Source organism: Zosterops lateralis (assembly GCF_965231275.1).
Source record: "Zosterops lateralis genome assembly, chromosome: 7".
Taxonomy (NCBI): Eukaryota; Metazoa; Chordata; class Aves; order Passeriformes; family Zosteropidae; genus Zosterops; species Zosterops lateralis.
Genome location: NC_139767.1, coordinates 8,932,860 through 8,960,191, shown reverse-complemented (window position 1 = coordinate 8,960,191; position 27,332 = coordinate 8,932,860). Strand labels below are relative to the sequence as shown.

Sequence of the window (27,332 nt, the reverse complement as noted above, 5' to 3'; positions counted from 1 at the left end):
TTGAGTATCCCTAACCCATCCATACAGGCTTGGGTAACGAAAAAGGTGGAATTACTTTTCTTACAAAATTAAACCAGTATTTTTCAGGGGAAGTGTTTGCAGAGATGTTTCAGCTATCCAAAAAGTAAATTCACTTCCCCTTCAAGCTCTGTATAAATAGCCAGGCAAATAACAGCCAGTTTCTCAATCAGTAGATCTCAAATAAAATTATTCTTAAGTGTTCATCCCATTCCAAAGCTTCCTGCATATTTTGAGAGTCCTACATACAGATGACATTCAAAATTTGTTGTAAAACTACTCATATTATCTACACATAAAATTCTGGCATAGATCTAAAATTTATTGTCTCATCTTAGGCTATTGTAAATTATCATGATTACATTTTTGTGGATGGGAATAGTCAGTTGTTATAGCTAAGGATTTGTCCATAGTACATTAAATTTGGGATGCTAGCCAGTTAAGGAGTAGGTATTTTTTCTTTAGAATGCATTCGAAATATTCTGAAAATATATAGTTGCAGAAAGTGTTGAAAGGATACTTGAAAGGTGGTGGAAATTTCTAGCATGTTATGCAGACCTATTTATAACACACATTTATAGTGTCACTAAGAACTGCTAAACAGAAGACAAACACCAAACCAGAAATATTTTCATGGAAATTCCTAGTAATTCAAATGAGAAGAAACACACACATCTTTATCCTGTTTGTTTAATAAATATGTGTCTTGTAATAAACCCCAGACCATTTAGGCTGTTTGTGAGACCAAGCAGCCAAGGGCATTACAGCAAAGTCAGCACTCCACTAACATTTGCCAGAAGATTTTACAAATGCTATGGCAAACAATCTAAGCTCCATGCCAGTATCATCTTCCTCCCAGGCTACTGGAGCAGTTCCCCAGGGCCACTTGCCCTCTAGGAGTGGTTACTTACTTCCCTTCTGCCAAACTCAAAGATAAAAAGATATTTCTTCTCTCTCCTTAAGAGCATGAACGATTTTGTCACGAGCCATTTCTGACTGCAGGTGTTTGGTTTTTCAGGGCCAGGGCCTGTTCCCCTTCTTGTACCTGAAGGATCCTGGCACTGCCTCCTCAGTGGTGGCTAATTCATCTCCAGGCTTGCCATTAACCAGCGAGCTGAAGCAAGGAGACTGAGGCCTGCTTTGCAAAAGTGAAGGCAGCCTCAATGCCATGCAGGGGGAACAATTATCTCAGGAAAAAATGCAGATCTTGGTAAAACTTGATCATAGAAGTATAGAATCATTTTGGTTGGAAAAGACTTTTATGATCATTGAGTCTGACTGTTCACCCAGCACTGCTAAGTCCACCACTAAACCTGTCCCTGAGTGCCACATCCACATCTTTCAAATACCTCCAGGCACAGTGACTCCACCACTGCCCTGGGAAGCCTGTCTCAGTGACAACCCCTTCAGCAAAGCAATTTCTCCTAATACCCAGTGTAAACCTCCCCTGGCACAGCTTGAGGTCTTTTTCTCTCATCCTTTCACTTGTTACTTGATGTTGGTTATTTTTCTTGTTAAAATTACAATAAATGGGGAGGTGGGAAAATTTTCCATTAGTACTTCTTTCATAAGAGTGAAATGCTGCAGCATGCACAGCTATGAGTATGAAGGATAGGATCCTAAAGGACTAAGGGCTGGAAGATTTGTATTATCTTCAAAACAGTATTCCCTCTCAGGCGATATAAAACCAGAACTGAAAGTTAAAAGTTTAAAATTCATCCATCAGCACAGTAAGGTCCATTTTTTTCAGATGAAACCACCACTAGCATTCCTCCCACCCGTAATTCTGTGACAACATTGGAACTGAAAAGTCCCAGGTGTTAAATATGATCCTGTATACTTGAAACTGAGAAAGAGCCTTTCTCCCAAGCTTGAAGTGGCAGGCTAAAGAATTTCCTTTTCCAAATGCAAATATGAAATTCCGGAGGGACGCTGTGGACAGTTTTATTACCCATCTGCTTTACAATAATGTACCCACTGACAACCTGAGTACTCTACGCAAAGACAAGATAAATGATAATACTATACGGGTTCAGAAAATAGGACAGATTTTGATTTTACCTCTGCACTCCAACATAACTCCATCGATACTCTGAGCTTATTTGTTATTGTACTGGTGTGAAATACAAGTCTTAATCTTGAATTTGAACAAAGAAATATATTCCACTGTTAGGGGAAAGTGGGGTCGTAGTGGGGTTGAAGGGAGAGGAACACTCAGTGCATGCAGTTCACAAAATAATCCCTCACATTCTTCGCACATTAAATAAGAACTTGCTGGGTCACAGAGGAGTGAATTCACTTCAGAGAGTAAAGTAAACATTTGTCTTCCAATTAAGAGTTTCTGCCATTAAGCATTTCACATATTTGGAAAGCAGAAATGCTTTAGGTGCAATTTGCACAGGCATTGGTGCAGCACACCCTGCAGCCCATGATGCAGATCACCATGGGGCAGCTCTGCCCCTGCAGCCCGCGGAGGAGATCCACCTGTAGCACATGGAGGACCTCATGCTGGAGCAGGTGAATGCCCACATTTTAGTTCTTTATTAATAAACTTTATTTAGTGATATGAAATCCCAACTACTCCTCTGTGCGGGTATCTGTTGAGCATCCCACCACACTGATTTGTGATACAACAGTAAATAATAATGAACTTATGAGTACTTAATCTACCAAAAATGTTCCTGGAAAGACAATTCCATGAGATAAAATTGCAAGCATTTTATTTTCTCCAAATTTCCAGTCTGTTAACCTGTGATACAAGTTTGGCTTTCTTTTTCTTTACCATTCTGGGAATAAAGTAGGATGGCCTGAAGTTATTATAGGCAACTTTATATGACATTAATATGCTTTGGGACTATGTGATGATCTCAGAAAAATATCCCAAGTAAAACAGAAGAGTAATGAGGATGAAAGACCAAACCATGACAGTGCAGTACAGGAGTGAGAGATGATTTTCAAAAGCAGTACCAGTTCATATGGAGACAATACAAGTATGGAACTACTGAAGTTTCTATTCTGCATTACTTAAACATGTGTTCCAATATTTTGAAGTATGTGACTCTCTCTTATCCAAAGAACAAATACAAACCCACACATAGACATACTCTCAGGTCTTTCATCAGACTGAGGTCCCACTTCACAATTTGGGCTATACCCTAAAAAACTTCCTGTGGCCTAGAGCACTTACCACACTATTTCTGCACGCTTGCCAAACTGTATGCCCTTTGGTTGTGCAGGGTGTTTTAAGAGGGCAACAGACATGATTTAAACTAGGTCTGGAGGACTGATCCAGGTTTGATTGATGCTTTATATTTTAAAGCCTTATAATCTGCAGAGCAGAATTTTGTAGGTCTTCATCTGCCTTCAGTTAGATTTTGTAGTATACCACTTTATAACTACAGCCAAGTAGTTTATTCATGAGGGGAAACTATCAAATATTAACTATTTCAAAGAGGCAAAAAAAAAAAACCCTTTGTGTAAATATGGCAAGCATTTGGAACAGCAGGCCTGATTAGTGAACACTTAACTACATGCTCCTTAATCTTGGCTAAGTAGTGCACCATATTTTTGTCATGGAAAAAAAATCTGGCGTACTTTAGCACACTGCCAGTGATTTTTGTGCTTTATGAACTGTACCACAGGTAATATGTACAATCTGAAATGTTTGTGAAGCCTTAAGATTTAGGCTACCCAGATCTAGTGGTACTAAAAGTGAAATGTGGTCAGGGTGGGACTATTCTTTTTGCCTTCAGACAGTAAGAATTCAGTCAGATACAGTCTGCTTGAAATAAAAGAAAAACTACTGGGGCATAATAAGCAGACTCACTTTTTTTTTTGCTTTTTCTTCATTCTTCCAATATTCCATACATATTTTAAGGTGCTTGTCACTTTCAACATCACAGAAAGTTATTATGCAGGTACTTGATCTGCCCCCAAAAGGAATTCAGCATTTCAAGAAAGCCGTTAAATTATGCACCATGTTAGCCTGTGACCATCTATTCCTATCTCTACTACAGTTGCTGCCTATCTTCTTTCTGCTTCCATTTCACTGCTTTCTTCCCCCCACTGCTTAGTTTTGTTCTAGTTGAAATTCAATAGCAAGACCTTTGGGAGAAGGATCAGGGCCTGCATTGATACAGTTCTGTGATCTGTGAGAAAGCCGGGGAAAATAAGTTTGAATATGAATGGTACTACTGCTAATTTTGTACACCTGTATCCTATTCTTGTTTTATGCTTCACTTAATGATTGGAAGTGGAAAAAATATTTTCTCTCTAAAACTATTTAGAACATGAAGAAGAAAAACATGTTTGATCTTAAGATTTCTAAGTTTATTCAGCAGGTTTTCAAATGGAAGACACTTGTATTCTGAAAGACATAATAGATTCAAAAAAGACTGCTAATTTTACTTCTATTTACTTCATTTTTGCTCATCCCAATTTTATTGTGAGACTTATATCTAATACTCCCAACTCAGAAACTCTACTTCAGACCTGAAATGTACTTTGTTAAATATTTTGTTAATCTTGTCATTTCACTAGTCATCAATCAGCTATTTCTCCCCACCCCAAAAAAAGGAAAAAAATCCTGAAAGCCTTTCACACAGTTGGACTGCTGAGGGTATTAATGTATTCCAGAAGAAATGTGGTGGTGTTCACAAAGGTGTATCTCACCGTGCATTTAAACCAGTTCCTCTTCGGGCTGCAGACAATAGAAAGGCAGATATGGAATGGGAACTTTTCAATTGTCTAAATATTTTACACTGGAAGGTATTGTACTTGTGTGATTCCCAGGAACTCTGGGTTTTTGATTAGCTAGAAATACATCAGGAACGGGGTCTCTGAACTTGGATGCTTCTGTTCTCCATGATCAATTGGGAAATGTGGAGAGACTGCAGAGGTTTTTCACTTCGGTGAGGATGTGTGGGAGATGTATGCAGGCATCTTTGTAATTTCTTTGACAAGGATAGGTCCAAGTTAAATTAGGGGACCAGTTTGGAGCTTATTTAAGGACTCTGAAAGTTAAGAGGCTTATTATTTTCAAATAAATATACTTATTTCCAAATCCCACTCTGCCATAATGCAGCACTTGTCTCTTAGATGGCGTTTTTTATTCAACTTTTGTCTCCTTTCAGGGAAAAATAAAGCTCCTGTGCATCTCAAACTGTGAACTCCACTACAATGTGTAACAGTGTGTGATTTGTCATAAAGAGCAGGAGCTCTTTATCCATTGTTTGGTCTGATAATCTGTCTTCAGGGGCACAGCTGAGCCTGGTCTACGAAGAGGCCACAGTGAGGTGTTTGTTTATCAGTGCCTAATACTCTCCTTTGGAGCTAACATGAAGAATCAAGGATTAAAATAGGCAAGCCTGGTGTAGCCCAGCCACAGAGCCTTTGTGGAATGATGGAAAAGCCTGAAAGGTCAGCTGGGGAGTCGAGTGCTCTGGGGAGCCCTGTGGTCAGGCAGGCTTTGTGGACAACAGCTTCTCTCCATGGGTATCGCGTGGGTGCTGCCTACAGAGCTCTCTGTTTGAGCAACTCAATAATAACCTGATACTGGGAGGGACTGAGAGCCCTCAGGTGATACTTGTGTGCATGTGGTGCCTTCCACAGGATCAGACCCAAGAGCAGGAAATTGTCTTTGGAGCTCTTTCATTTTAAAATAGAGCTGTATTTCTTTTTTATCTTAAGATTCTGCCAGGAATTGTACTGTATATTCATGGCCTTTAGATAAAAAATCTGGTTTCTATTAATGAGTGTATGAACTTCAACTTCATTGAACAGAATATATTGGTGGGAAGGGGAATGCAGATTCTACAGTAAATATATACCTGTGGGACTGTGAAGAGTGAATTGTTAAAAGGCTCCAACATGTAGTGGGTGCATAAATATCTTACAAAAGCCTGAGATGCAAAGTTAATGCTGACAGTGAAAAGTGCAGGAAGGTAAAGGTAGTACCTTTATTGTAGACACCTGCAGCTGAAGGATCCTCTTGGGATCACCATTTGCTTGCCCTGGGAATTTGTTGACATGCTGGATGTCAGCATCCACAAGTTTTATGGGCTGGAACAGAAGGGTGATCTAACTTAGATCTTTCCTATTCTAAGTTTTATAGGCAAGGTCTTTGGTAAGTGATGTAGCATTTGATACCTGGATGGACAGGATAGGGAAGCATTTTGGCAGGTCATAGCTGGAGACTGGATTTTTCCATGTGTGCTGAGGAAGAGCATTCTGGTGCAGAATATCCCTGACATTGCATAAAGTGTTAAATGTTAGCTTGAAATCATCTACTCTCATTTCCTGAAATCTACTCTCAGATTTCAGGAAATATTCTTAAGCAGTTGTTAAATTGCAGAGAAATTCCAGTAGTGTTGCATTCTATATCAAATATCAATGAAAGCAGCATCATTAATGACACACTAATGAATACCACATGAATTAATAACAATCGGCTACTTTTTGAAGTCCCCCTGGCTTCCAGCTGTCTCTTAAATCACTTCAAATAATTAATTGCTTAATGCTTTTCACCTTTGACAGACAGAAATAAATTGCAGATTAAAAATACCTGTGTTGGCAGTGGGCAGAGCAAAGTGGAATGGCTGTTTGCTGCTAATCGAGTGGGACGGTGCATTTTGCCCTGCTGAGCCTGCCTTGCCCAGGTGGTGGATTAAAGGAGGCTGATATTGCTCATTTCAGTCAAAAATTAATCCAGGGCCACAGAGGTTTTGTGGCTGTTTCTCCTCCACAGAGCTGAATCAGTACCTCTGAAGTGGCCAGTCCTCTCTTTGCAGCACTGCTGCAGGACAATCAGGGGCCATGACTTTCCTCTTCAGCTTGATTATGTCAGTATGTGACAGAGGTGCCAGGGGTCTTCTTTAGGGTCATTTCTCTGTTGAGAACTGCCCTGACATCACCTCAGTCAATAAGTGGCCAAGCAATTGCAAGAAATTCCTGTCCCATTGGCCTAGGACAAATATGAATGACAGCCTCATGCAAATACCTGAATATAATATTGGTTTTTTTCTAGAGGCTGTCTGGCCCTGAGGATTTTAAGATTTTTATTTTTTTTATTTATAGATCTGAAGAAACTCAGTTGCTTGGAGACCTGCATCTTTCTACCTGTGCTCAAAGCAGGTAAGGTCAATTATTCAAATAAAGTTGTAGTGACCAGAGAATGCATAGGAAGCACCTTAATTTTCATCAGTTTGTAAATGCAGAAAGTCAGTCTCAGTTCTTTCTTTTCAAATTACTTAAAATTGCAAAATGTGCAGTCTTGCCATTTCAAGAATTATGGGAAAATGCCTGAGATATGCTGTGGCAGGAATTCTTTCATGTGTATTCTGCTTTATTCCACAAGTGGCAACCACATTACAGTGCTGGATGCAAGACTATTGCATTTGTAAATGTTTGAGCTGCTGATATCAGTATGTATTGTACTTCCTGGGCAATGTATTAGCTTAATTTATTTTTTTTTAGTAATTAAAAAAGAAAAAAAAAACACCTCTGTTTTTTATGGTTTTATGATAGAGAATGCAAGAGAGAGAAGCCATGGGTGCTCTGTGATTCAAAAGGAAGGAAAGCCCAAATGCCTGGGTTTTTTCAGCCTCTGATAAGTGCAGCTCACAGCTTTCAACTGCTAATGCAGAATTTAATCCTAGTTCTGCATTTTCCTTTTCTCAACCTGTTAAATGTGATACAGAATGGCAACTTCTACTTTATTCCAAATGCATTTTAAATGCACATTTTCAAGTTCTAAAGTTACTGGAGGAGTTCTTTGCATAAAATTGACATTACCCTGTGTACATGAAAAAAAATGGAGGGCAACAGGAATTTGTTGTGATAGAGAGTGTAAGCTGGTAGACTTTCAGACATTTAAAATGCTGGAAAAGATACTAAAGTTTAAAAAAAAAAAAGTTTTCTTCTGCATACTTTTGTGCCAGTAATCATCACAAATTCCTTGCATAAAATTCCTCAGGCGAATTTGTTCCTCCCAGGTATAATTATGCCAGACAGAAGGAGCTGCAGGGGCCAGTTCCCAACCTGCAGGGCCTGTGCTCTCCTGAGGTCAGGCCTGTGGCAGTAGCAGCTCCAGCTCTGCACTGCCAGGCTGCCCCTGCCTGAGGGATTTTGGAGTGTGTGTGAGCCCAGCTTTTTGGGGAGAGACAAACAAGGTCAGGAGTTAATGGCAAAGAAGCCAGAGGTGGTAAAAGGCAGCAATGGAGGAGCAAAAGGGCTCGTGACACAGGTGACAGTGCCTGGGAACTACCCCTGCCCACCTCCTCATCCCCATCCCAGCACCAGGGTACCAGGTGAGGCGCTGGCACAGGGACCCTGAGCTCCCATGAACTCCTGCAGAGAGTGGTGCTGAGAAAAAGATGTGGTCTAGTAAAAGCTTATGAAACAGGGAAAAAAAAAAAAAAAAAAAAAAAAAAAAAAAAGAGCAAGCGGAGGAAAAAATGGAGGACAAGCAAACTAAAAGCAAAGAAATAACAGCATAAGGCATAAATTCAGATTTTTTTTTTTTTTTTTTTTTTTTTTTTTTTTTGCACTGGCATTACAGAATAAAAAACCCACTGGGAAAGGAGGGCAAGCACTGGGTTGAGATGAGAGGCAAGATTTCTCTATGCCTGAAAGCATATTGTTAAGATGAATTTTCTTTATGCATCCATACCCTTTACCTACGTGCAGTAAGAATAGTTTGAGGCTTGTTGGCTGTGAAATGTATTTATGATTTTCTGCCACCAAATAAATGTTCAATTTTGTTCAAAAATTGTTTTCTTTATTTACCCAGGGCAGTACTTATAGTGCTAAAGCTAAATGTCACTCTGATCTGCTAGAAGTGTTTTGTTCTGGGTAATAGCCCAATGCCTTTAAAATTCAGTGTGTTATGCTTTATTTAAAAATTATGGGCAATATAGCTGTATTTCACAGTGAATAAGTGTATTAATTATGAGACAAATCACACTAGATACTGTTTGCTGCTCAATTTCCTTTGAAATTCAATGAATAATAATTTTCTTTAAAACAGGGGACATTTTTAATGCATCCAACAATGATGAAGTAGACTAATTACAGGTAATACATTTTTATTGAAATCTGAATGACTACTCTTGTCACTGGGTCTCAGAAGCAAGCTATACTCACTTGAATTATATAACATGATATAATCAACTAATTATAAATTTGTTCCATTCCTACTAAAGAAAATCAAGTTAGTTAGAATTTCATCTGACCCAATTTTCCTGAAGTGTCAGAGGTAAAGCTTCTCTTGACCTAAATGCGACCTGTGTTCATTCTTCATTTTATGGCAGTAGCAGGTTTTTTTTACCCTGAAACTTCTGCAAAACAGAATATACAGGGCTAGAAACTCCACACTACTGTAAAAGGCCGCTGCCTGCTCTGACCCTGGTGTAAGATCTCAGTTCTTGATAACTTGGGTGTCACCTGCAGACAAAAAGGCTCTACCACGATGCTCCACACCCATCACCAGGAAAAAAAAAATCAGAGATTGTCATTATAAGTTTCAAATTTTCTCAGTGTAAATCTCATTGTTCTCTTAAACTTAGCTGTTTAAGCACTTATACCTGCCACTACATTCCTTTGCTGGAATATTAATGGGAAGGGAGCACAAGGGGTAAAATCAGTCTAAATTAATTTCAAAATTCAAATAAAGGCTCGTGCTTAGGTTGTTTTTCTCCAGGAGTCACCATTTCTAATTAGGATGCAATATGACATGTCCTGTTTTCACATTTCATACGCTGCATATTTCAAGTAGAAAATCTAGACTCTTGAGATGATGGCTGGCAACTTGAGAGAAAGAAAAACATAAACAACTTGGAGGAAAAAAATGAATATAATAAAACTACTCTTGAAAATATTCCAAGGGTAAGTCAACTCAGAAATATGTTCAAAATATGGAGTGTGAGCATTAGTTTTCCATAATACAGATGGAATCAATGCATGCAGAATATTGACTGCAGATTATGCTCACCTTATAAATAAAGACCAACTTTTGCAATCATCGTCTGAAGGATCCATCATGCACTTCTATCAATCCTGAAAATAATCCTTCCATTGTCAGGAAGGTTGCTTTTTTCACTAACAGGGCCTGAAAATGGCTTCTCATCAACTCAGTTCCTAAAAAAAACCAGCCACTATGTTTTTTTCCACTTCTTCTATAATAACATTCCTTAGTTTAGAAATTAATATCTGATCCTTAAGCACTATTGGAGAAAAAGTAATAATAATAAATACTAAAAATATAAATAATATTATACAGATGCTAAAATTTAAAGGTTATAATGAACTCTGTAAGAAAGTATCATATTATATATCGAAACAAAAGTACTCTTAAGAAGACCAAAACAAGTATCTTTTTACTAAGACTATGCAGTACACATTCCAAAACACATATCTGTAATTGGAATAAAAATAGTGAAACTAACGTGATGTTCAGACCTTATTCTGCTCCTACAATTGGCTGTCGATCTAACGCACATTTAAAAAATATTATTTCCATTTGGCTACAAACAGCTGCCAGTGGAAGGAGCATCAAACAAGGGATTACTGGTTTTTTAAAATGAGCCTTGAACTATTTTGGTCTTAGATGGGGCATAAGAGTTAGAGCAAAGAACAAATGTTGCAGGTGGATGGAAAAGGCAGTTGTGGCACAAAATGGCACAGGGCTAGGAAGGATCACACACTCCTTGTCTCAGCTGGGGCTGCATAGAGGTTTCCTCTGAAGGTATTGTACAGTTGTACAGGAATAGTTGTGCTGAGTTGTACCTGAGGGCTCGATTCAGCTTATAAGCTCATTTCACACATAATCAAAGCCCACAAATGGAAAAACTGAACAATAAAAAACTTCCGTCTTTTCCCTTAGACATGAAGCAACACATCAACTTGCTTTCAATAATCCAAGATAACTAAGGCTAAACTGAGGCTGTCCCAAAAGGGCATGAAAATTGTATCATCCAAATAACATGTGACCTCCAATTATGACTCTACAAGTGATACCTTCACCCCTGTAATCTGCAGGTATAGGAATTGTTTGTGTTTGATTTTTACCAAATCAAACAGCACCATAGGGCTTGATCATTAGCACTTAATTTAAGGAGGCATCAAGAGCTTCAGTAATGGTGTGTTATCAAGGGTAACTGCTCATTTCATTAGCTTGTTTTCAAATTTGGACAATTCTTATTCAATAGGATACTGCTTTTGTCAAGCTAGTTTATTGATAGCTTAATAAATTAAAAGAGGCATTTCATTCTTTTCCCTGGAGAGAAAGGAAAAACAAAAAGACGGGAAACAATTAAGAATGGAGAAATGAATAACAAACTGCAATTAGTTGTGCAATAGTGAAGTATTACAGGGATTGCACTTTGCACTGGAAGGGTCAGTTCTTGAAAAATGTCCTGAAGAATAAGATCCTTTAAGAAAGCAAACATGCATTATTGAGCTGCATGGACTAGGAAATCACAAGAGATTTCTCTCTGCCATTCATTTTAAAAGAACTTTGAATCTTGGTTTGCTCTTATCTCAGTGGCAACTAAGAAGTGTTTTAGTTCTTATCAGAAAGGGTTTCTACTAAGTCCATAACCCTTTCTAGAAACATTTCTGTATTTGGGAATCTCTCTTCCTTTTAGACTTCCCTGGCTTTAAAAAAAATATTCAACTTTAAATCTCATCTGGTAATGGAATATGTTATTAACATGACAAAAGCAAACTTCATTTGTTATAAAATTTTGCTTCACTGCAATTATTTAGAAATGCAATATGCCTGTGAGTGCATTTAAATTACAGTAAGCAAAGTAGCACTTTATGAAGAGTTGGGTAGTGTTGGGTTTGGGGTGATTTTTCTTTTTAATGGACTATACCACCCACTAAAAGATTTCTGGTTTCTTGGATGATTCATTAATGCTTCCTTCATTTTCCAATTTCTATGGGACCATCTGGCCCATCTTTGTAGAAAGGCATTTAGCTGTAAATATATTTTACAGTCTTTCTCAATTTAAAAGTAGTTGCCCAGCTGCTTCACAGAAACTGTCAGCAATTGGTAAACTCCTCAGAATTGCCAGCCTTCATTAGTAATCCAATCAGGATGTAGTTTAAAATACTGCAAATCAGATTATGCTCCATTGGACAGGAATTGGAGTGACATGATGTGCTGGGTTATCTTATTTTGCATCTGTGATTGCCTTTAATCCAGGAGATGCATCCACTTTCTTTTGAGGGAAAGGCACTTAGGCTGGAACTGGCTGTCCCTAAGCATGGATGTGGTCCTGTGTGTTCCCACAAAAAGACCTGCTCAGGTTTTGTCATTCTCCTCGAGCTGAAGTCACAGTCAGACACTGGTAGCTGAGTTGTAATGCTCTTCTGAATGCCTGTGTTATGTGATTTAGGAGAAGCAGAGCTGTGCATTTGTGTTCCCTGATTTCTGTGAATTTTAGATTGGACTTATTCTCTCTCACTATTATCTTCTGTACTATAAACCTCACATTTCTGTAACAGCTGGCAGTGCTTTCTGTTAATAAGGTAAGAACATGGAGGTAAGGCAGTGAGGTTGGAACTGGGCTGTGTTGATCAGTTACTTCAGTACATAATTTTTGCCATTGGGAGATTCTCTGGTACAATATGCAGGTGGGAATGTTTATCAGAACAGTCTAATTAATATAAATGTCTAATGCATGGAGAATCTTGTGTTGCAGACCAAACTGCACAAAGACTTGGATGGATACTAAATTCCATATTTGTTTCTAAGACACCTGCACTCCTCAAACAAATATGCGGATAGAAAAACTGGCACTTTGCACTGTAAAATACATTCTGGACTATACCTTCTGTAGTATTAGATTTTCTGATGGGATAACTCATGTAGGTCAGTGAGGGAGTAAAGTTTGCCTCATTTAGCCAGCTGGTGTTTCCTAGGACATTTCACTATGTTACATTCAAGAGTCATTCTGAACTTTGTACTTTAGATACACATTCTGGAGTTACTAATTGCTATAGTAAAAGAAAAAAGGGCACCCACTACCTGCTGCTCAGCTCTTGAAATTTTATCACTTGTTAAAGGCTGAAAAGTCTGTTCATTGTTATCAGTTGGATGCAGAGTTGCATGATAGAGCTTTTATCAATTGTGCTTTATATGCCTCTAATTAGATGAGCCTTCAGAAACAGCCTTGAAAATATGAAGAGGACATGAAAACTTTATGTAAGAAATTCTGTGAGACATTAATGTACTACTTCCAGTTGAAAAGAAGGTTTTGAAGGTTTGAGATATAAAGGGACATATTGACAGAATAATGTGATGTCAGAGAAGTTTGTCTAGTCACTGTTTTCAACAGAAAATTAGAAAGAGGTAGTAGTGTGGACATAAAATCTGACAGGTCTATCCAGAATAGATAAAAGAAGATAAAATTCTAGACAGTCATGTCTTTGGGATCTATTTAGTTAACAGTACAGAGGGAGAACATTTAGGTGAGTGGAGTAGAAGAGACAGAAATTCTATTGGGGATTGAAATCCTTAAAAGCAAGTTTCACTAGTTTTGTCAAATCTGTTGTTGAATAGTAATAAAAATACTAAAACCGCATGTCTTAGTGCTGTGAAAAGTTTACAGTTTAGTGAGCAACTTCTACTCTGAAAATACTGTGACAATATACCTACCCTCTGACACACATGAAAATTGTCTTACAGTTCATTGTGCACTGCATTCACATCCTCCTAACAATACTCTTGGTTAGCTTTAGGGAGGAAATTAGGGAGTACTAGAAGTCACAAGCATCCATTTTCATATGTTTGATAGGGGTAATTTTCATTAATTAAATCCATTGTTTATGGAGTCATTGGGACTCAGCTAGCAGAAAGTTTCAAGATAACAACTTTTTCATAGGAGTTGCATGCAATTATTTGAGTTTGTATGGTTACTTTATTAAATTCACAGAGTTCTGCTGACTCTGATTTTCATGTATCTTTTCATTTTTGTCTACTGTCAATGTGATCTGTGAAGAGCTTGGCTTTTCAACTAAATCCCCCAGTTCAGTTCATTCCAGGCATAGTTTGAAGACTCATCCTAGTGGATAATTGCACATTTCATGGCATTTTTATGAGCCTTTGCTTCATAGCTTGTGGATGTCTGTATTTCCCAAGTTTTATAGCCCATGAAATAAAGGGGTTGTGTTGCAGCACATTCAACAGCTTATACAGAGAACCTGAATGCTAATTTTTGGGAACCAAGGATTTAGACATGTGACATCATTTGACTCTTGTGGTGGGGAACCAGGAATGACTCTACTTTACTTTCAACAACTGCATAAAGGTAGGCTAGTAAAAAGCCTTTGCAAATTCTGTTTGTTCCTTAATACAGTATGGCTCCCAGTGGAATTTCCCTCAACCTCCAAGTAGTTAGGAAGGAATTCTGTTTATCTTTTTTTGTTGACTGTGAGACTGCCAGGCACAGGCTATTCAAGTAAAATAAACAGTGATGTACAACACTTTTTCCACAACTGAAAAACTAATATGTGAAGTAGTGATTGTATCAATACACACTCAGCTATCAGAAGAGTAAGCAAAAGGGAAATGAAAAATGGTCCATGAAGGGAAGAATGAGAAAAGGAGAAAAATGTGATCCAGCTGCCATCTCCAAAAAATGATCCAAAGGAGCAGCTCCTGCCAATCCTCAAGTGGGAGAAAACAACTCCCATGTTCATGTGAAGACTGCTATCATTCAGTCCTTGCCATGTTTAAATATTAGGCTTACTTTTGTTTAACTATTCAATAAAGAGTAGTTATGAAATTTCTTTCCTACTGGATTTGGTGATTGATCCTTTATTCAGATCTTCATAAAATATCTACCACAATCTACCAGTGATTTGGCTCTTTTAAATGGTAATACTGATGATTTTATTAAAACTAGGGCAAAAGGGAATTGAATACTTGTATCCAGAAATCCATACTTTTAGCCCCTTATTTTATATGTTGTTAAATGATACTGCTGCGGTTAAACAATGGACGCATTAGGTACATAGGATATATTCCATAGCTGTGGCTTAGACTTCCTCTGTGATTTTATTGCCATAAATGATTGCACAGGATAACAGGGTAATTCACAGAGACTTTGTAGTTTCTTCCCTTTTTCTCTGTCTGTTCCTTGTGTCTCTTCTGTCTTTTTCTCCTTTACACTATCAGTAAGAAAATGAAATAAAAAGATCAATGTTGTGATAGTTGCACTTCCACATCTCAGCTGCCAACACATTTTACTCATGGATACGGCATTATTTAGCCTTTAAGAGTTCTCTATACTATTTAGGAGCAAAATAAATGGAAGCAAAACACACTTGCACATATTTACATGTATTTATAGATTTATATGCAATTTATAGAGCAGTTAATTTTCAGCAAGGAATTTATGGTTATATAAAAATCCAAGGACTTTTATTTGAAAAAAAAAAAGGGAAAACTGATAAAATATGAAAAATACAATTCTCTGAAAGAATTCTGGAGAAAGACATGAGCTCTCTATCTTGACCATTAATTGGGTTGAGGATCTGAAATACTATTTCACTCCCTTTGATTATGGGTCATTTACTAAGGGGTTCTAATCTCAGGTGGTTCCCAGTGATTAAAAAATGTATCAAAGAAAATGAAAGGGACCTGTGCTGTATCGCTTACAACTGCAAAGGTCTCAGGACCATTTGTGAGAAATAAAAGCACTTCTCCAATGACAGAAAAGTGTCAGTGGACACAACAGTGACTTTGATCCTGATGTAGTAATAGGAAAAAACAGGTAGCTTAAGAATTTTGAACATGGGCTTTATAATTTTGACTGAAATAATAAATTAAAAACCAAGATCATCATATTTTTTCTCCAACCTAGCCCTTGATTTGCTTGTGAGTGATTTGGTCTGTATTTACAAATAACATTTATGAGCCTCTTTTACAGATCTGTTAATTTTATTCTGCTCTGTATTTTTTAAACAAAAATACATTAGAAGTTAACATAAAAGATATACAGGAGAAACATACATTAAAAGTAAACTAAGCATCTAAAGTTAATTTAGTATTCAAGGTTTGGTTTGAACCTGTGACACCATGAAGAAAAAGTCTGCATCTAAACCATACGCAACAGGACATGAATTGATTTTTGTGTTTTCCATTTTACATAGTGGACATTGATTTGCATCCCTAATAAGGCCATTAATAATGGAGTGAAAGGAAGGGTAATAGTCATCCGGTATATCTATAACAAGTAGGAATATTAGTCATTAACTACTATGCCTATAGTCACTTAGTTCAAATCTGTGTCTAGGTGCCCTTTTACTTTGTGCAAACTGTAGGACAAAGAGAGATCACTGTAGGAGAGAAACTGTAGAGACAAAAGAGATTGCTGTGAAGTTTTAACTGGTCTAAATAAAAGCATTTACTTCTCATATTGTTACATATTTGTGCCCAAAGATAGATGAGGATCAATAAACTTTAATTTAAAAGAGACATTTTTATTTAGAAGCATCTTCATTGGGGGAAAAGGAGATGGCTTAAACACGGTGTAAATTCAGTGAAGAATTGCATTGCAATTTTATTGTCATGAGTAAGCAAGCGAGACAGCAGATGTGAGTTACAAAAGCAGAAAATATCTGGGCAGAACCTCTATCTACTCAATGTACTTTAATATAAATAGTAATAGTGGCACTGCCAGCTGGAGGGCAGGAAGAATTCACCTGAATGATATTTTGAGCTTTGGGATTCTAGGGAGTTTCAGGGAAAGTGGATGAGCAGATGGAGACAAATGAAAATGAAAACTTTTATGGTATGAAATTGTATGAAAAGGTGTGTTGTATGATTACCATTGCAGCATAGCAGGGAACATAATCTAGCTGTAGAAAGCATAGCTGCTAATGATGAAAGGGTGGAGATAATAACACATTCAGATTAATTAACAAACCATGCATATGTTACCAATCTTCCTGTTGTAATTTTTCAGGACACAAAGATAAGCCTAAAAGACACTAAAATGTAGTAAATGCTGTAAACAGTACTTCTATTAATGCAGAATAATGGAATTCCATACTTACCTGTTTCGCATAAATACTGAATAGATGAAACATTATGTAAATGAAATCACAAATCTCCCCTAATGTAATTATTACTAGACCCCATAACTCCAGTGGGGTTTTTTTGTTCTTCTTTACTGTTTTTAATCTGTGTTGGACACATGACTGAAGCTGGCTTGCTTACAATGCCACAAACTCCCATCAGTTGCTTGCATGGTTTCTCCCCAATTTATTTTTTATGGCTCCTTGACTGGTGCTTTCTTTATGGTTCTTTAACCAGTGTTATCATTCCATGCTGGACATACCACTTCATCTCTTCTTCCATTGTGAACAGTGCTGCCTTGTACTTCCCAACCCCCTCAGTCCCTTCCTTTCCAGGTGGCTCAGGAGTTCCCTTTCATGTAGTTCCAAAATTATTTCAAATCACAGTATTGCTGCTTTCAATCAGTGCAGATGGATGTCTCTGTATCCTGCGCATCTCACAGTCACACGAGAGCACTCAGGTTTGTTTTGCCCACCATCTTCCTCCAGTCACTGCACACTTCCCATCAGCAAGTATGGAAGATCATATAATAAGGTGCTTTCATAAAATAATAACCACAGGATAAAGCACAGGCTGGCTTTATCTGCCTATTGAACTAGTTACCTATCTGTTTAAATGTCAGAAACAATTCCAGACATTAGCTAATATATCTGTAATACACAATGAAATGCTGCCACAAAGGCAGCAATTTTCTAGCACTCATAGACTTCCTCAGGACCTTCATGATGTGATGAACAGAAGCAGACAATAAATTCCACTTCTTGCATAGACTCTCTCTGTCACTACAGGAGGTTATTCTTTGCTTAAGGTCTAACCAAGTTAGTACCATTTTGCTGTTGAAGCAAAAATAAAATACATGGTTAGACAGTTGCTGTGTTCCCACCTCCTAGTTCTTCACAAAGAGAAAAGAATTTTAGACAGTTTTGTCAGCTAAATGAGATTTTTGTTCATTCCTCCTAGGCCTTTTCACAGCTTGGACAACTTCAGAGTAATTCAATGTCAAGGACGTTGCTTCTTCTGAAAACTTCACATCTGCCATTTTCAGAGTGCATGGAGCTGTCTCCTGCCAGCTGCAGTACATTAATTTTGAAGCCATCAAAAAAGGCCACCATAATTGATTGTTTAAACAGAAGTACCTCTTTTCCACACCTGCAAATAGAAGCCCAGACCTTCCTTGTCCTGTCACATCTGACAGCCACCGTCACCCTCCCCTAGTGTCTCACCTACTCACCAGCATTTTAAAATCCCTTTTAATAGGAATTATTTACGAGAGTTGTATCTTAAAGACACTTTGCAACAAAACAAAATGCTACGTTTGTAACAAAGCTGGTAGGCATTAGCCCAAAGTGTTGATTGCTCTCGGGCTAAGAGAGCTAAGCCTCCTCTCAGGTCTTAACTCTTGACAAGACTGGTCCAAAAGATATTGTGGAGGATCCTGTGGCAGCTCTATATTTTATTAGTTTCTGGATAGCTACTGGTGAAGGTGCAATGCAAGGGCAGAAGGGGTGATCTGTGTGGCTGGGGGCTTGTTTTATTCCAGGGGAAGCAGAGAGAGCAGTTTGGTATCTTCCTGGAGCCAGCCACCTCCTTCTGCTGACCAAGGAAACTGAGGAATGGATTTCTTCCCTGCTTTCTTGTGAGTACTTCCCTGCCTTCAGTCTGAGAATGTGACAAGAATGTCACCAGATGTGACAAGAAAGTCAAAGGTCTCTTTCTTTCGCTGCATCTGCTTTTCCGGGAACACATTGTGTCTCCAGTCTTCCTAAGTTCTTCTCTCCTAAGATTTTTGTTTTCTCATCAGTAATTCCTCTCCATGGATCTCTTGTCAATTAAGCACAGTGAGCAAACCCATTTTTGTACAGGATTACTGGTGTCATTTGAGATATGTTTGTCTCTATTATGCAATTTACTGAGATGTGATCTGCATATACTCAAAAAGAAAAAAAAAAAAAAAAAAAAAAAACCAAAACCTGACTTTTGCATTTCTTTAATACTCTTTCATCTTTGCAGATATTGGTGAAGATCACATAATTAGGGTATATAGGTGGATATGAAACTTACGTTATTTACACCCTAAAAAATTTCACTTTAAGAATTTTATTTTTGCTTCCACATTTTAAAAGATTGCATGTTATACTGGCACATTTACTTAGGAAAGTAACTCACTCTTGAGGTAAGTGTCCAGGCATAAATCAGTTTGACATATTCTGTCTCCATGGTTAGGAATGGCATTGAAAAGAAGGTAACATAATTTTGAAGTTGAAGAATAATATGGTCCCCAGCAATTGAAACAGTAATGAGTCAAAATTGCTATTCATTTTGCAAACTTGAATATGAAAGAAACCATATCTGGGAAAAGAATCTGAGAAAAAAAAAAAAAAAAAGAGATAAAATCCAGCATCAGTTCTTATTTGCTCTTTGAAGTCTGATTTTGCCCACAGAAAATGCATAAAAGAAATTTGGAATGCATTTTTTCTGATGATCAGGCTTTTCAGCTGTTGACAATTCCAGGTTTTTGCCTGTTAATACACTGTGTCAAGTGTATGTTTAAATATATGTAATTGGAGATCAGGAAGATTCCTTTTAATCTTTCTTAACTTCCTTGCCAAGCACAGTGTTGAAATGACATGCATATCGCTGTTGAAATCAGTAGCGCAGAAAGAATCAGACTAAAGAGACACCATTCTTCATATCCCAGGATGTTCTGCTTCATAAAAATAAAAAGAGTCTTAGAGGAGCAGATTTGCCTAAGAATTAACATTTCTGTAGAAAAACCAGCAAGATTTCAGTTTTGAACAAAATTTAACAGGAACTTTTTAGCCATGTGGTAGAGGAGTTGATATCTGATGTTGAATTCTTCCACAGCTCCATTAGCAGGGCAGGAAGAACAAACTGAATATATTAATTTCGTTTTCAGGTCACCATGCTTTCATGCTAAGATGACCTTCTCTCATCCTGAGTCCAATGCCCTCTGACCATGCTCTTTTAGATATTTTCCATGAGGAGGGTTAAATGGATAATGGAAAACACACTTATTCATTCCTTTTTCAGTTTTCATACTCTTATACTGAGCTGAGATACTTCCCAATATTGGTCTGGCTACCCCAGCAGGAGAGTATTTGCATTTCTTTGATTAACTCTGGGACAGTTACAGAGCCAGTTGGTTCTCTCAGCTGATGCAGCTGTTTATCAATAATAAAGACTGCCCTTATTGTTAAGCAGAGTTCAGCTTCCTTTGTTCTGGCTGTGCTCCATCACCCTGATGTTCTCACCTAAAATTGATGAGGGCATTGCCCTCACCCATCACCTGAGAGTCACCTTCAGCTGCAGGGGTTTGCTGGGTCAGCACACTCAGAAAATTTCCCAGCATGGTGGGTATTGAATTCCTTCACTTTCAGGAGACAGATTCCCATCATCTTCCAGCTCTGGTCTCTACTATCAGGTCATGAATACCTGTTACAATGGTTTAGGTGAGTAAGAAATAAGTCAGTTCTCACTGTGATTGGATGAAGTAAATAGAGAAGCAGATCTGGCATTGAAGTTAATACAGCTAGATTGGCTCTGTTCTTGGATGCCTATTAAACAGCATTTAGCACAATGCAGTTGTTAATGACTGAAATATTTGGGTTGTTCCTTAATTAAAAATAACAATGGGATCATCAAGTTTAAAAATAAAACCAGTAAAGCATTTTTCTCTTATAAATATTGGCTGGATTAAGAGTTTGCAGGAATTGCAGAGTTTGCAAAGCAGTTGGGGCAAAGTTTTTACTTCAGAAATTACAGCTGTTTGCCCAGTGTTCCAACAGTTTCTTACAAACTCATAGCAGGGAGGAAAGGCAGTGGCAAATGTTAGGTGATCCAAGAGTGCTGTACACGTGTCCAGGTTGTCACAGGACTCATCAACTGGATGAGCTGTGTGCTTGCTCTGGGATCAAGTGCAGGCCAGGGATTGTGTTTGCCTCTAGGCTCCCCTTATTCTCCAGGTTGGAGGCAGGAGGTTCAGGATCTGTGCTTTTGTCTGGTTTAATGGCTAGGTGTCATGGAATATGCTGGCTGCTGTTACCAAGGAAACTTGTCATACAGACTTTAGAAACTGTCTGGGAAAGAATTAATGAGCAGTTAACTTGGTTTCAGATCTAGCTGAACAAAATTGTTTGTGTGAAAAATGAGGGTTCATCCACACCAAAAACCTTTGCTGAAAGCTTGATTAGGGTTCTTTTATGTGGCTATCTGACTGATTATTTTGAAATCTATCTAAAAAAAATAAAATGTTTTATTTCATATTTTTCTAACACATTGAACCTAACAAATGTTCAAATAAAAATATTTTGATTTCAGGAAGCCTGTAAAAGAGAGAATAAGGCTGAAAAGCACTCTATCTTGTCTTTTACTGTATTTCCCTTACAACAAGAGCAGTTGTAGCTGAACAATTTTTGGCTGATATTAACCTAGAAATCTTAGCCTTAAAATTCTGGATTTCTTCACTTTCCTAATTCTTTCTTTATTCTCTCAGCACTACGTCTCTCATGACATCTATGTTAAACCTCCATTGCTGTATTTTATGCACATCACTTTCCCCTTATTCCCCAGTGGAAATAGGTAATTTATTACGAGCTTAGTCTGAGTAACCTTTTATGGGTGTGATTATATATGTGTCTTTGTTTTTCTTTTCAAGACTGAACAAACCAATTGTCCAAATTCTCTTTCATTCAACTCAAGCCTCTCCTCATGGACAAAAAATGCTGTAAGCAAAGACCTGGTAGCAAAGAGAACATTCCTCTGCCTCACTGGATTCTTGGAGCAAGCATCTTTGGTAAGAGCTGAAGCAACATTCCAGATACCTTACCCTGGAAAAGAAAGCCAAACATCCTGTCTTAACAGGGTGCATTGCAAATAAAATGAAAATGTGAGTAAATTCTTTAATAGAAAGATTTAATGGATAGCATTTTTCAAACATCATGAAGAAAAATAATCTATAATAGAGGCAAATGTAGTTATTTCTGATTCTTGTCTCTATGTTCACTGCCTTATTTTTATTCGCTCATTTTTAAAGCAAATTGCTTAAGGTTAGAATCGGATTTTTATAATTTATGTTTGTTCATCGGAAAGTATAGTGGGCACATCCCTTCACCATTACAGCTCAATTATAAACAGTGTGTTTGTTCTTGAACAAGTGAGACTGAAGAAAATATTACTAGAAATGAAATCATGTAACCAGGTGAGTTACATTCCTAATTTTTTTACAGAATAAAAGATGGCCTACTTTTTCTAGTGTTAGTATTAAAAATAATCTTCAGAAGTTGTCATTAAAAATTGTTTTGCCAACTTCTTTGCAGCAAGGAGTTTATAGCAAATTAAGGAAACCCCAGGAGAAGTAATGCACTGAGACAGAATGCCAGTTCATGCTGTGTAAATATTTATCTCACTCATTTAGTGGTCTAATTTTTTTAAAGATAGATTCATGGTCTAATCTATGCCATGAACTGGCATTATTTAAGAGCTGAAAGCATTAAAAAGTCTTAAAAAAATCAACTGAAATCTGACAGTCAGTCACTCTGCCTCTTGACATGTGATTGAAAGGATTATTTTCTCTTAACTTAAAAGACAGTTTAAGTATTCACTTTCCATACATGAAGTAAAAAAGTAAACCATTTTAAAATTTCATCACGACTATCAAGAATGACTACCAGCAGGAAGAACCAAAAACCTAGAAAGGAAAAAATTCACACACACACACACATACACAAAAAAAAAAAAAAAAAAAAAAAAAAAAAAAAAAAAAAAAAAAAAAAAAAAAAAGCCAGAAAAACATTGAACATTATAGTGTCAGAGAGATCTGAGTCTCATTCCATTTAGTAAATATTTATCCTCAAGCAGATGTTGAAAATAGGCAAAAAAGAAGTGGGGCAGTTTTCTGGCTACAATAACCTTAAACTTCATGCAGAGGCAGAAGGAAAACAAAGGTGTAGGGGTGTGGTTTTAGTTTTATCAGTTTTATGTAGGTATTTGTTCCTTGTTTCATATTGTTTTTTGTAAGTTGCAATGGTTTGCCTCATGTCACCCATATTCAACCCTTCTAGGTTTTACCCCAACCCTTGTTACATGTCAATCATAAGTTATACAGCCCCTGGGTCTTGTCTGTCACTTTGAAGTCTCTCCCAAAAGGCTAGAATGTTCCAGTGAGGGCCCCAAGTGATTGGACCAACTTTTACTGTCTCTCCACCCAAGTTAATGATTTGTTGTAATATGTGTCATTTACCTGCAGAGCCATACCCCCATGATCCCTGATTTGTCCTCAGTTAAACCCATCCTCGAGTTCCTCCCTCCAATAAAAGGTGTTGCTTTTGGGGGTTTCCCGCTCTTTTTCCTGCTGTTTCTGCCAAGGGGTCACTTCTGCTGAGGGGTGTCTGCTGAAGCAGATACCCTGAACTGAGGTTATCCCCACTGGGGGATGAATAAAGCAGTAGTTAACCCTGGGCAGACTCCCTCTTTCTTTCCTGCTGTTGTTGCTTGACTCCTTTGGGCAAACAAGAACCCAAGGGATCAGTGAGGTTCATCCAGATACAAAGCCATACCCTTTACTGTTGTGGTGTCAGGGCTGGCCAAGGCAGAGAGACACTGACACTTCTACACAAAGGAATCAAGTGCCTAAGTGCATGCACCAAGTTACAGTGCATGGCACCAGAAGTAATGGCAGCAAAATCTCATGTCTGTTTTTTTTTTTTTTTTTTTCTAGCAATTCCATGAAACACCAGCCAAGCACTCGACTGCCAGTTGGTGTGCCCAGTGCTGTAGAAGAGACTGCACTTACATGTTTTTCCCACCTTTGTGCTTATCTTGTACCAAGATACTGGTTGTCAAAGCCAGCAGAACTGTAAGGCTCTTAGTGGAAGACACTTGCTCCAGGAGACAGAGGAAGGGAAAGAACAAAGCCAAATTAGGCTTTGGAGGTTTATACTGTCAGTGGTCTGTGACACTGTATGAGTTTAATAAGAGCTTAACTGAATCCTTCTCAGGGAAAGGGAATTCTGTTGAAAGCCCAGGATTTTAAGAGGTTATCAAGGGACACAGATTTAGTTGATGAAATGTCATGTCATGAACCTTGCTCATTGTTAACAGCATGAAACAAAGAACATGCTGTAGGACCAACCAAAGAAGCCTTCTTGTTACTGCTTTTATTTTGCTTGAATGGCTTTGTAGCTACCAATTGCAAAGAGCTGATCCCTTCTAAATTAAACCTGTCATTGGTGCTGTGTGCTGTTCATAGGATACTGTGCACAAAGAAGAACATTGGGAAAAGAATTATGCTCTCAGTAGTCAGGAGGTTATCTTTACACTAATATTCTTAACAGTAATGATATCCATAGGACATCCAGAGTCATTTATTGTCCTAAAACCCAGAGATTATCAGCGCTTCTGCAGCAAGAAAACTCTTTTGCCAGACAGGCATGCAGATACAGGAGAGGCATAATAAGAGGGTGATAAAAATCTTGACGTAAGACAATGCAATGAGGAAGTTAGAACAGTTTGTCTTAGTTCTGTCATCCAACAATACTTTGTAACCCAAAGGACATGGTTTAATCAGGGGGTCTGAAATGTAAATGAAGCAAATTCTGACAGCCTTTGATCAAAGGCAGAGAAGGATGGAAAGCTTCTCAGATAAGTCTCTAAGGGAGCAGTCAGAGTTACTCAGATAAACAGAACAAAAGTAAAGTATATTCACATCCCAAATTTTCTAAATTTAGCTTTGACTAAAGAATCAAGAGGTAGCCTTAAGCCAGTGTAATTGATTGGTTAAGAAAGTAGGGTTAATACATTTTGGTGGCAGACTCTGTGCCCACTGCAAACCTGTCTGATAAAGGTGCAGGCTGCAGAGATGACACCATCAAAGCCACTTTGAACCCTTTGATGGGTGCCAAGAGACACAGCTGCTAAATGGGTATTCAGTCACTTACTGATTGGTAATTCAGGAGAATCAGGTTAATACTTCCAGCTGTAATAACTCTGAATTAGAGATGGCTGACTTAGGAGTCATTAAAAAAGCAGTCTGCTGGAGTCAGACTTTAGAGCACTTTGGTTACTGTGGAGAGGAAGAAAAGGCCTGTTGGGGTGTAAGTCCCATTGCAATTTTCTTTTCAGCAATAACACCAATTCATTATTATCATAAAATGTCAGACTAAATACATGTCAGGATCTTAGAGAGGGTATCCCACAAAATTTTCTGTTTCTGTATGTTTGAAAAAAAGGAAGTAAAGGACCTTATTTTATGTCACATTTCTCCATCTCACATCTCTGGTGGGGAAGCCAAGCTGAATTATGGATCATTTTTAATCAACAGTTGCCATGACAGGGGTTTACCATCTCACAGGCAAAGACTGATGGTTACATATGTGATTTTGGTGATTTTAATTTTCAATATTTCTCAGTCAAACTACATTTTCATTAAGATTTGTATGAATTTAGATATTTTATCTAAATCTGGGACATGAGTTCTTCTTGTTTCTGTCATTTTTATAAGAATAGTTTATTGTATGGTAAATTGATTGCTACTTTAAAATTTAAACACAAGTGCTTAACCTTCGTACCCATTGTTCAAGTGTGATACCATTCCTAGAAATGTCCATAAACTAGACATGTTCATGTACTGTTTGATGGCAGTCTTCCTCATCACCCTTAAACGTATAAAATCAAGGTCTGAAGTTCAAAGAATGAATATTCTTTTACTACTCTACTGCTGCATTCCCAGTAGGATTGTTCCACTCCATGAGGGTGTTCAGGTGTCTATAAAAAATTGGCTAATGAGTTGCACTCATAAACCACCCTGGATGCTGAACAAACCCCTCCCTTAGCACAGTGTTAAAGGCATTCATGGAACATCCTTAACACAGGGGTTTTTTGGTTCCTTGATTTGGTTTTAGGTTTTCTGTTGTTTTGTTTTTGGAGGTTTTTTTAATAAACAGTAATGTTATGTCTTTGAAAAGGCAGTAAGTCCCAAATTATTTTGATTGCACTTTGGAGAATATATGGTGGCTCCTGTTGCTAATTAGGAAACATTTCTTTCCAGATAAAAGAGGTATAGAAGATACATTATTAACATTTCTCAAATATTCATTAATGAATCTTCCAGTGTGCACTTAATAATAAATGGGCATTTACTAATAAAAGTTCCCTTCTGTTTTCTGAAGAAATGCTCTCAAGAGAATGTGCAACAATACTGGGATGCAGTGTTTAGTAGATAACTGAACTAACAGCTACTCACATTGTTTTCTTTGTGCTGGAGAAATGCTTTTACGTCATTTCTCAGTATCAGAACAGAAGACATTTGAAAAGGGAGAGTATCTGTGAAGGAATCCAAGTAGTATACTATTAACATTCGTAAAGGCTATTGATCTGCAGACAAATCAAAAGAACTGTTCCTGAGTTCTGAATTTTGTGTCCAATCCTGAGGGCAGTGGAAAGACCCCCCACTGATTTCAGTACTTATTTGATTTTGACTTTATGTTCCTTTAGGGGATGTGAACAATTCAGAGTTGTAAAAGAGTATAGACATAAAACATATGTACTTGCACAATATAATTTTATTGACTTAGAAAATTTTTTAAGCTGGACCAATATTTTCAGTTTGGAATACTTCCCACTGAAGACAAAGAAAGTTACAGGAACCTCTCTACCTAAGTATCTAAATGTACATGTAGAGCCTGTCCTGCAAACAGTAAAATTATTCATCTGCACTGAAAGTATATAGTTTTGCAGGTTTATAAATTTGTGCAAGGTCAAGTACAATATTTTAGTAATAAAATAAATATAAGTCCTGAACATATCTCTAAATCCTGCATTAGAGAAGAATAAAAAATAAGGGAATAAATTTTATGGGAGCAAATGTGATGTGATTTAAACTATTGGGCTCAGAGTCTTCAGATTACATTTCTTTTAGTCTGGACAATGATTTTTCCATGTCATCTGGATCATAAACTACATGTATTTCCCTTTTAGAATGTTACTCTCCATTACCTTGAGTGTACCCCATCCCTGATTCTATATTTGTCTTGTGGAAAGCAAATCATCAACGTGTGAGAGCTCACACTTGAGTATTGCATGCATATTTCATGTGGCTATCTAAAATCCCCAACTCCCCATCTCTGTGTTTTTTCCCTTGGTTTATAAATTCAGTAATCCTTCTGTAAATAGTTTTGCCAACTACTAACACACTGGAATTTTGTTTAGACAT

The 27,332-nt window shown here is 37.6% G+C and overlaps 1 protein-coding gene across 5 annotated transcripts in view; it reads left to right on the top strand.

Annotated features, from left to right (window-relative positions):
• Positions 1-6,773: 6,773 nt before the first annotated feature.
• TMEFF2 (transmembrane protein with EGF like and two follistatin like domains 2) overlaps positions 6,774-27,332 on the top strand; it is a gene marked incomplete at its 5' end in the record, with an annotated part of 396,858 nt that continues 376,299 nt past the window's right edge. Inside the window, 4 exons of one of the 5 annotated variants that reach the window (XM_083865160.1) lie at positions 6,774-6,857; positions 7,093-7,149; positions 9,044-9,090; positions 21,780-21,917. Of the gene's footprint in view, positions 6,858-6,880; positions 7,150-9,043; positions 9,091-14,257; positions 14,331-21,779; positions 21,918-27,332 lie in introns of those variants that run through there. The other 4 variants (XM_083865161.1, XM_083865163.1, XM_083865162.1 and 1 more) reach the window with 4 other exon arrangements.